The sequence below is a fragment of the Sapajus apella genome, unplaced genomic scaffold (genome assembly GCF_009761245.1).
Source record: "Sapajus apella isolate SASKATOON/1434 unplaced genomic scaffold, GSC_monkey_1.0 scaffold37, whole genome shotgun sequence".
Classification (NCBI taxonomy): Eukaryota; Metazoa; Chordata; class Mammalia; order Primates; family Cebidae; genus Sapajus; species Sapajus apella.
The window spans coordinates 2238379-2249570 of NW_022436977.1; the positions used below are offsets into that span (position 1 = coordinate 2238379).

The window sequence follows — 11192 nt, forward strand, 5'->3', positions numbered from 1 at the left end:
AACCTCTGTCTCAAAAAAAAAAAAAAAAAAAAAACCTGATAAACTAAGAAGATAAACTAGAATTTTCTGATTTGTTTGGTTCTTCCATCCTATGAATAGGAAGTGGTAAATTAAATGCCATTTACATATAAGTCAACAGTGACACATATTACCACTTCCTGCTGAAAAAGCTGAATGGCTTTATACTCTTTTAGAATTTTCTATTTGTTACTAAATTAAATTCAATTCTTGGCATTCTTCATATGACAGCTGTACCCATAAAATCTAATCATACCAACAAAATATAACAAATTCATAAACTAATTCCAGAAATTAGGAAGAATTTACTAATTTTTCTTTGAGCCATAAACATGCATTTCAGATATAAAAATAGTATAGATAAGAATAGTTTTAAATAATGTCTCTATTTGAGTTTCGAAGGGCTTTAATTTGTAAGATTAAAATATAATGATCTAATTAACCCTTAACATATCTCTGGGAAATAAACAAGCAAAATAAATAATTTTATATCAAATGATAACTAAAATATAACTATGTGTTGAATCACAAATAAAAGATTTCTAAATGCTAGAACTACCAAAAATCAAGAAAGACAGAAATAGCAAATAAAGTGTAATAACACAGCTACAACTCAAAGTATGTAGAAACAATTAGGAAGCACTGAGAATTTAAAATCTGATTAAGGAGCCAGCAGAGATTACCCAGCATTCAGCTCACCATTTGAGCCAGGCCAAATGAATTCATGACAAGTCTCTTTTGCAAATCCTGCACTTTGAAAAGGAAATGTGTTTCAAGTGTTACTCAATCTGGAAGTAGCAATAAGCTTGACGATGTCAAAACGTGGATTTTAGAGATTCTCAATGAACAGATATTTTATTTTCAATAAAGTCTCTTTTCATAAAGGGCCTAATTGGTAAACTAACCTTTCTTAAAGAATAAAAGTTCAGAATGCCTCTGAGACCTCCATTTCTTTCCCCATTATTAATTCATCACTATCTCAAGAACCAAACTACTCCAAAACAAAACCAGTCACGTCTCTTCTGCTCCAAGCATTATTTACAATAAAGTGTACCTTTGTAGCGGGAAAGCCCCTCTTGAATGAATCTCTACTTCCTAAACCTAGAATCTCCTTGTTTGAATTCTGACAACTCAGTCAGGTCTGCTTCATTTAAGGGTGAGGTGAATACTCCGTAGACATTCAAAAACTGAAGTTAAAAAAAAAAAAAAAAAAAGCAAATCCCTGATTTTAGGTACTAAGGCACTATTGCTATAGGAAGTCCATATTGCCACATCACTGGAATTATCACTGGAAAAAATGACAACTACATTCCAATGATGCTGCACCAAAAATGCAGTGAAACTGATTATTTGGCTTTTTCCAAGTATTGACCACATATCATATGTTCCATTCATTTAGAGGTAAGTGAAAGCTAAAAAAAAAAAAAAAAAAGTGATAGAACTAAGTAGTAACGCTACATAGTACAACTAACTAAAAACAAATGATTCTTTTCCCTTTTAGAATAAATTCTTTTTTTTTTTTTTTTTTGGAACGGTGGTTCCCCTCCTCTGTTATCCCGGCTGGAGTGAAATGGCGCGATCTCGGCTCACCGCAAACTCCGCCTCCTGGGTTCAGGCAATTCTCCTGCCTCAGCCTCCTGAGTAGCTGGGATTACAGGCATGCGCCACCACGCCCAGCTGATTTTTTGTATTTTTAGTAGAGACGGGGTTTCACCATGTTGACCAGGATGGTCTCGATCTCTTGACCTCGTGATCCACCCGCCTCGGCCTCCCAAAGTGCTGGGATTACAGGCGTGAGCCACCGCGACCGGCTCAGAATAAATTCTTAAAATAAAAATATTGAAAAGATTGTTACCCATCTAATGTATCAGATAGCAATCAGGGTTAACACAAATTTTAGCTATATATATATATTTTTTACTTTCCAGGAAAATTCCCAAGTCACTTTGTACAGCTTATATTGGTGTGAACCGTAAAATTTGTTAATTTTCCCCACCCAGTTAATACAAATTGACATTTTAGCAGGTAGGAGAGGAGGAAGGGTCTTTACCAAATTACTAGAGACAACAGAGAAAAATCTAACGTCATACTCTCCCAGCCTGGGCAACAGAGTGGGAGTCCATCTCTACAAAATGAATTATATTAAATTAAAAATCATCTGGGTGCAGTGGCACATGCCTATAGTCCTAGCTACTCAGGAGACAGAGGCAAGAGGATCATTTGAGCCTAGGAGTTCAAGGTTATAGTGAGCTATGATTGCGCCACTTCACTCCCACCTGGGAAACAGAGCAGGGCCCTGTCTCTAAAATAATAATAAATAAATAAAATAATACTCTTTCTCCTGCAGGCCTGTCTCTCCCTTCTTCCATCCTCTTATCCCACTGACTTTTCTCTAAATAAAAAGTGATAAGAGATTATAAAATAAACAAACATAACTGCAAACTCACAGTGTTCTCAATCTAGTTAACAAGTCTTTTCTTGATCAAAACCAACAACAATGCCACAAAAGTGTATGACAATTAAGCAGCACTTACAGCTCACTGTAGCCAGTGTGATGAATGGATAATTATAATAAGCTATTGCTGATGACTAATGTTAAAACAAACCGAGTAATGCAGGTAAAAGGATGAGACCAAAAAAAAAAAAAATCAACAAAAATGGCATATTTTTCTCAACCAAAAATGAAAAACTACCAGTGACTACATCCTCCTGATTTGTAAGCACAATCCTCTATGAAACAAAAGTTTGAAGGTGACAACACTCTATAACCTTCATGGCCAATTACGCTTATCTATATATGTAGCCATTCACCTTAAAATAAAGTCATTCTTCTAACTTTTTTTTTTTTTTTTTTTTTGAGACAGAATCTCACTCAGTTACCCAGGCTGTAGTGCAGTGGTGCGATCTCGGCTCACTGCAACCACCGTCTCCCGGGTTCAAGCGATTCTCCAATCTCAGCCTCCCGAGTAGCTGGGATTACAGGCACTCGCCATCATGCCCGGCTATTTTTTTCATATTTTAGTAGAGATGGGGTTTCACTATGCTGGTCAGGCTGGTCTTGAACTCCTGACCTCAGGTGATTCACCTGCCTTGGCATCCCAAAGTGCTGAGATTACAGATGTGAGCCATTGTGCTCATTCTTCTAACAAAGGATTCTGTCCTCTATTACTTTCTTGTTTTTTTTTTTTTTTTTTTTTTTTAGACAGAGTGTTGCTCTATCACCTAGGCCAGAGTGCTGTGGTACATCTCAGCTCACTGCAATCTTTGCCTCTGGGGTTCAAGAGATTCTTGTGCCTCAGCATCCCAAGTAGCTGCAACTACAGGCACGTGCCACCACACCCAGCTGATTTTTGTATTTTTAGTAGAAACATGATTTCACCATGCTGGCCAGGCTGGCTGGAACTCCTGACCTCAGGTCATCCACCCACCTTGGCCTCCCAAAGTGTTAGGGTTACAGGCATCAGCCACCAGGCCTGGCCACAGTTCTTTTCAAATACTGGAGAAATACATTAAAGACCACTGAATGTCTGTGAGTACCTGTCTTCCTCAGGTACATTCTGCAAAGTTACAAAATGCTTTTTAAACAGGTCTTCATCAGGCAGTCACCCCAAATGACTGACACGTAAAAGACCAAAGACTCATTTGGAAATCTCTAGCCTGACCTTGAGCCCTGAAGGGCAATGACCCTTATTTCTACAGCAGAATACCTGGGAGTGAGCAACCACAAAGTATGCCTTCTCTTAAGCACGTACAGACATACTTCCTGGAAAATAGCTTTCCTCCTCTCCTTATTTGCCAATTCTGGGGTAGCCACTGAAGCCTTTGTGTCTTATATACCATGAAGGAACATTTTGAAGCTATTAAAAATGATCCTTGATTGTTACCAAGATTATATAGAGATCTGAAAATTTATGTTATCATGTTATACACATGGCAAAACATAAAATGCACTATGTCTGCAACTATGCAGAAAATATATGTACATATAGAAAGCAACATGTAAAACAATAAAGTAGTTATATTAGGCTAAGTATATTAATATGAGATGATTTTCAAAATTATAAACTAAAATTTTCACTTACTCATATTATTTTTGCATCAATAAATTTTGAAGAAAATATACATACGATAATGAAAACAGTACTCACTGTACGTCTACTTCAAATTCTGAATTAAAGAAGCTTTTAGGGACTGCCCCTGCAAAATCTTAGCATTCAGTATAATGTTGTTTTCATGGGAAAAAAGCACAAAAAAGGACACCAAACAACTAATTCACACGATCCACCTGAAAGAGCTGGTGTTAAGTGGGAACTGTAATCATTATCTACCAAAGAGCCCAGACAAAATTGTTCCTGTTTCTCTAATACTACAGTTCTGGTTTATTTGCTGTCACCTGCAAGACAGTGTGTGGGAAACAAAGAAAGGGATCAAGACATGAACTTGCTTTCACATGCGGTTTCATGGCCATCTGCAGAAACAAACCCAGGAGGAAAGGCATCATTTTTCCAGGCTATTCCTGTCCCTAATTAACACAGATAATTCTGAGTTTGCCATACCATAATTTATTAACAACATTCACTTAATCTAATCAGCTGTAAACCAGGAGAGAGCAACAGTGCAAGTTTTAATAAAGTGAGCTCACTGGGGCAGGGTTTGATGGCTCACACCTATAATCAAAGCACTTTGAGAGACCAAGGCAGGAGGATCGCTTGCTTGAGCCCAGGAGTTTGAAACCAGCTTGGGCAACACAGGAAACCTCACCTCTACAAAAAAATAAAACAATGAGCTGGGCATGGTGGTGTGTGCCTGTAGTCCCAGCTACTTGGGAGGCTAAGATGGGAGAGCTGCTTGAGCCTAGGAGGTTTAGGCTACAGGGAGCTATGTTTGTGTCTCCAGCCTGGGTAACTACACTCCAGCGTGGGTGACAAAGTGAGACCCTGTGAAAGAGAAAGAAAAGGAAGAAAAGAAAAGAGGGGGCGCTCATTGGATCATGGTGAATTCCCACATAGACAAAGAGGAAATGCAGCTTCGGTGAACAATTTGATTTGTTATATTTTTAATTCATCCTTCTGCTTATAAAGCCCCATAATACAAATGAAGTTAAGAACAAAACAAAACAGAAGTATATACAGATTATTTAAAAAATAAATCCAGGGGTTCAGAGGGTGAAGAATTCTGGGTTCCTGGGTATACAAGGGGTGGACAGAGCATGTTCCCATACATAAACAGTTGAGGAAAACAACGAAAACTAAACAAAACAAAATTGAACATCAAGTTGTCAATTTATCTCTGCAACTGAGAAGTTAGTATTTACAATGTTAACTTCATTTACCCAGTTTCTGACGGATCCAAAAGTACTTTTGCAGCACCCTAACAGTAACCCTAAGTTACTAATATAAAAAACAAAAACAGAACTTTTCACTCACTGATAACTTTACAGACACAGTGTCATTTCAAGGATGTCCTCAGGCAAGCCTGGGGCAGGAAGTCCATTATCTGGTGGTCACAATTTTGGTATTCTCACTTTGGTCTGCATTGTCATTAGGTCATGAAATGCAAACAAAGGGGGATGCAAACATCAGAGGCATGTGAACCACAGCAATACAGGTCATAAAGACGTTGCTGATAAAACAGGTTGCAGTAAAGGAGCTGGCCACAACCCACCAAAACCAAACAACCTCTGGCTGTCCTCACTGCTACACTCCCACAAGCGCCATGACAGTTTATAAATGCCATGGCAACATCATGAAGTTACCCTATATGGTCTAAAATGGGGAGGCATGAATAATCCACCCCTTGGTTAGCATATCATCAAAAAATAACCATAAAAATGGGCAACCAGCAGACCTTGAGGCTGCTCTGTCTATGGAGTTGCCATTCTTTCACTCCTTTACTTTCTTAATAAACTCGCTTTCACTTTGCACTGCAGACTTGCCCTCAATTCTTGCTTGCATGAGATCAAAGAACCCTCTCTTGGGGTCTGGATCGGACCCCTTTTCCTGTAACACAAAGAAGTTAAGAAACATGAAACACAATGACTATGTATTTTTAACCTCAAATGGTTGTCAGCAGAATGAGAGGTGTGAAGGAAAATGTCACTGGCCATTTTAGGAATAGATCACAACCATAGATGGCAGATCTTTGCATGAATTTCTGAGAGTGAAAGAAGAAAGCAGAAAAAAAAGTGTGCATTCTGAAAAACTGTTATGTAATCTATTTTGCATAGGTAATAAACCTTCAGAGCTGAAGGTTAATGTCCATATTTGTAGATTTTGATACCGCAGTCAGAAAAGTGGGAGATTTGGCTCCTTATCATATTTACAACCAATTCCTTATCCTACGTGTGAGTGTAATCCGTTTATCAAATTGTAGAACAGAAAACTGATGGAGGCTGCTTCATTCTAGCTATGTTAACAGATATGGCTAGAGTGCTCAACCACACATGACAAGTACAGTAAGGTTTACCTTAGTCAAATGTAAGTCCAATTTAGTGAAAATCAAATTGGACAAATTTCAAGATTTAACTTGACAAGGAAGGAGTAGCTGGGCACAGTGGCTCACACCTGTAATCCCAGCACTTTGGGAGGCATAAGCGAGAGGATCACTTGAGCCCAGGAGTTCAAGACCAGCCTCGGAACATGGCAAAATCCTGTCTCTACAAACAATACAAAAATTAGCTGGGCATGGTGGCAAGTGCCTGTAGTCGCAGCTACTCAAGGGGCTGAGGCGGGACGATCACTTGAGTCCAGGAAGTCAAGGTTACAGTGAGCTATGATCATGTGACTGCATTCCAGCCTGGGTGACAGAGAAAGGACTTCTTTCAAAAAGAAAAGAAAAAGAAAGAGAGAAGGAAAAAAATATTATTCTTGCCAATGAGCTAAACAAGGAAAAAAAAAAAAGAAATAGTGGGCACCTCCATGAGCCTGACACTGTGTTAGGCAGAGGAATACAACAATGAAAAGTTATGAGTCTCAAGGAGCTCCTAGGCTAGTAGTCATTAAAATTCATAATGTGAAAATCCTACTCCATGCTTGTATCTTTGTTAAAGACAATATTCTAAGGTTCACCCTGCAGTAGCAGAAACTAACAATAGATGAAGACAAAAAAACATGATTTCCTAAGATTTGAAACTGTCTGTTTTAATTCTGTCATGTCCATAAGCAAGTATATATTTATCTCCCAAAAGGCTAAGAGTAAGCAAGTGGCATTTGTCTGTCACAAATGTCAAAAGTGGTACTAGTAACTTTTCACGTTGTTTAGAAACAAATTTGGCTTGAAATATAAGACAGTAAAAAAAAATTAAAAGTACTCAATATGCCATCACTTTCACATTCTCTCCAGTACTCCAGTAAATAAACTATAGTCTTGGTCAAGTTTGAAATTCTCTCTGAATTGTAAGAGCTTTGATGACTAGCTGAAAATAAAAATTATCAAACATATTTGTAAGGAATGATACTATTAAAAACTCTATCATGGTTAAGTTACATTAACAAAAGCTAAGGGACTCAGCAAACCAGCAAACTTCCGTAGCGCAGCTATAGACTTGATTCCTGACTCCAAAGTCCTTTGTCTGATAAACATGATGATAGTACGTTAAACATGATATTATATTTATCGTGTACATACCACGTGCCAGGTAAAACTATAGGAAATAGCCATCACTAACCCCCATTTCACTGACAAAGAACCTGCAGCTCTAGGAGGTTAAGTAACTTGTACAAAACAATAAGAAAGTGGCAGAGATAGGGTTTCAACCCATGTCTGACCATCTCTGACATCTCATCTCCCCTCATTGAGCTAAGGATGAGAATTCTGTGTCTTGAGTGACGCTAACAGGAGAGTCACCCTTTAGAGTCCACCCTGGAGGAGGTACTAGCTTAGATTATGGAAGATTTGGGAGGAATCTGTTTCCAATACATCCCTTAAAGCTGAACCTAACTCCAGATTATGCTGAGATCACAAAAGGAAAATTGGTCCATTTGTGGTAGACCTATATATTGGGAACTAGTTCTTCGAGTCTCTGAGTATGCTTAGCATAGCCATTTTATTAGGAAATTCTCATTTCTAGATTAATCTGAAATAGATCTGATCATCCTGGCAAACTAGAGAAGACTCCATCTATGTAGGTCTGTTTTGAATCAGAATGAAGCTCTCTCCCAAGGCAATGTCCAAAATAAGAGATGTTGAGAAGATGGGCAATAGGTAATTTTCCACTCATATGACTGAAATCCATTCCATGTTAGCCTATGTGACAGAGACTGTGACAATCATGCTGCTCCAGGAAACATGCTCTTGGTTCTACAGTAAAGCTAGGAAGAACTAAAAAATTTTGGATACCTGGGGTATTATCAGTGGTCAAATGTACTTGGCCATTTGAAGACTACCTTTTAAATACACATAAATATCTTCCAACCTGAGACGAATGTTTTGTATAACTTTTCTCTATCGAATCACAGTTGCTTCTTCCAATTCTGAGTTTATAATGAGAAAGAAACTATGTTGGAAACAACTGCAAATGATAAACATAAATAAAATAAAACATGGCCAGCTGGTAGACTGTTCTGTAACATAATTGAGGCTCCCTGCATCACTTGAATAAAGCCTGATGGTTTCTAATGAATTTCCGTGTTTTGATCATCACAGACAACCCTGAAGATGTAGGTATAACAGGAATCATAAGTACCTCCACAGAGAGAAAGAGTGACTTACCCAGCACTACAGTGCTATAAATGACAGTGATTCCAAATGCAATATCCTGTCTGTTATATCACACTGCTTCATTAGGAGACATTTTGTGGGGTAATAAAATGGGTTCTTTTTATTCCTCTATCCGAGGCCGCACTATAGAAGAAAACAACAAAAAAGACAAAAGAAAAACTCCTTTTTTGGAACAGTGTATCCGTCAGGATCTAGTGAAGAAAAAGAAATCACTTCGAGTACAGTCATGTGTCACTTAACAACCGGAAGGTTCTGAGAAATGCGTTGTTAGGTGGCTTCATCTTTGTGCAAACATCATAGTGTGTACTACACACCTAGACTACGTGGTATAGCCTATTTATTGCTCCTAGGCTACAAACCTATATAGTATGTTACTGCACTAAACACTGTAGGCAACTGTAACACAATGGTAAGTATTTGTGTATTTAAACGTCTAAACATAGAAAAGGTACAGTAAAAACACGGCATAAAAGACAAAACGTGGTATACCTGTATAGGGTATTTACCATGAAAGGAGCTTGCAGGACTGGAAGTTGCTCTGAATGAATCAATGAGTGAATGGTGAGTGAATTACTGTACACTACTGTAGACTCTATAAACACTATAAACTTAGGCTACACCAAAATTATATTTAAAAAATAAAGTAACTGTAGTACAATGTTACAATGGTTATGATGTCACTATGCAATAGAACTGTTTTAGCTCCATTATAATCTTATGGGGGCTGGACATGGTGGCTTACACCTGTAATCCCACACTTTGGGAGGCCAAGGTGGGTGGATCACTTGAAGTCAGGAGTTCAAGACCAGCCTGCCTAACATGGCAAAACCCCATCTCTATTAAAAATATATTTAAAAAAAAATTAGCCAGGCGTCATGGCACATGCCTGTGGTCCCAGTTACTTGGGAGACTGAGGCAGGAGAATCACTTGAACCCAGGAAGCAGAGGTTGCAGTGAGCCGAGATTGGGCCACTACACTCCAGCCTGAGCAACAGAGTGAGACTCCATCTCAAATCATCATCATCATCTTACAGGACCACCATTGTATACGTGATCCGTCATTCACCAAAATGTTGTTATGTGGTTGCATGACTGTATTTACAACAGAAGGAATTTAATAGAGGAAACTGGCTATATAAGCCATTAAGTTGCTGCAAGTCCTATTGGGGATGGTAAAAGGTTTAACAACAGCAGGGAGTCACTACCAAAGCCGGGGAGACAAAAGGAGGAGACGGTGTTGTGGGAATTAAAGCCCTGGAGTCACGTGACAAGAACCATGCGGGGCCTGTCCAGTGAGAACTAAAGCCAGAGAGAAACAGTCTCTGCTGGAGAAGCCACCCAAGGCAGGAAAGGAAAAAGAGAAATATCGAGTTTCTCCCTTTCTCCTCTTGCACCACTTCCTGCTAGTTTCTCTAATCAGCTGAATCCAGCCTGAAGCTAGCTGACCCCGGAGCCTGGATGGAGAAAGAAGGAAGAATGAATCTGAGAGAAAACTGACCAAGGGCTACCATTAACCCTCAGCTGCAATAATCAAATGTGTGACTGTTACAAGCAACAGATTTTGGGGTTATATGACTGTAAAAGCTGACTGATATACATCTCCACAAACACTGAGTAGGTAAATATGTAAGCAGACAGAAGTGAAATAAATGGAGAATCAAAAAATGAAATCATAGCAATAATCACCTTTAATAATTGCTTTGAAGACATTTACAGTATTATTTGGTGAGCCCAGGGTAGAAGGCAAGCACATGTACACACCCCCAACCAAGCCCCAGTCCTGAAGGACAAGTCCATTCAGGAACCTGTCTAGCCATGTGGTGGGATCCCCGGCTAGAGGTGGAGATGATTTCTGGCCAGGACTGTCTTGTAGCTTCACAATCAGTGGGGCAGCTTGGGACAGGATGACCTGGTGAACTGGGAGTGTCATATGCTGGCAAGTCAGGAGCCAGGCCTTCCAAAAAGGAAGTTTGTCACTGAGTCAGCGATGTTGCCAAGCCCTAAGCCAGAGCAGTACTAATATAGCTCAAAGGTTACCACTGACATGGCCACTCAAGCTTTTTGCTTATAATACTTCCAGCACAGTACCAGCTTCCATCATAATACACACCATATAGCTTTATCAATTATTTATAATCCCTCCCTTCTCCCAAAGTAGACTGTATGTACCACAGGATACTGGACACCTTTTTAGTTTATGTAACTCTACAATCACCCATCTTAAAATAAATGGCCCCATCCAACATATCCAACCTGATTTTTCACAGTTCCTCAACACACAACTCAGAAATGCCTCCTTGATGCTCTGTGGTATTCCCTGCCTCTAAGCATTTTTCAAGATCTCCCCACTGTCTGGAACATTCTCCATCCTTTCCATCTGAATCTTGAAAGTGCTTCAAGATTCAGAAACTCTATCTCCTCCGTCCTCCAGTTATCCCAGCCAACTCTGCTCATTC

The 11192-nt window shown here is 39.1% G+C and overlaps 1 protein-coding gene across 1 annotated transcript in view; it reads right to left on the minus strand.

Moving 5' to 3' along the window:
- RAB8B (RAB8B, member RAS oncogene family) overlaps positions 1 to 11192 on the minus strand; it is an 80853-nt gene that overhangs the window by 36102 nt on the left and 33559 nt on the right. The window lies entirely within an intron of this gene.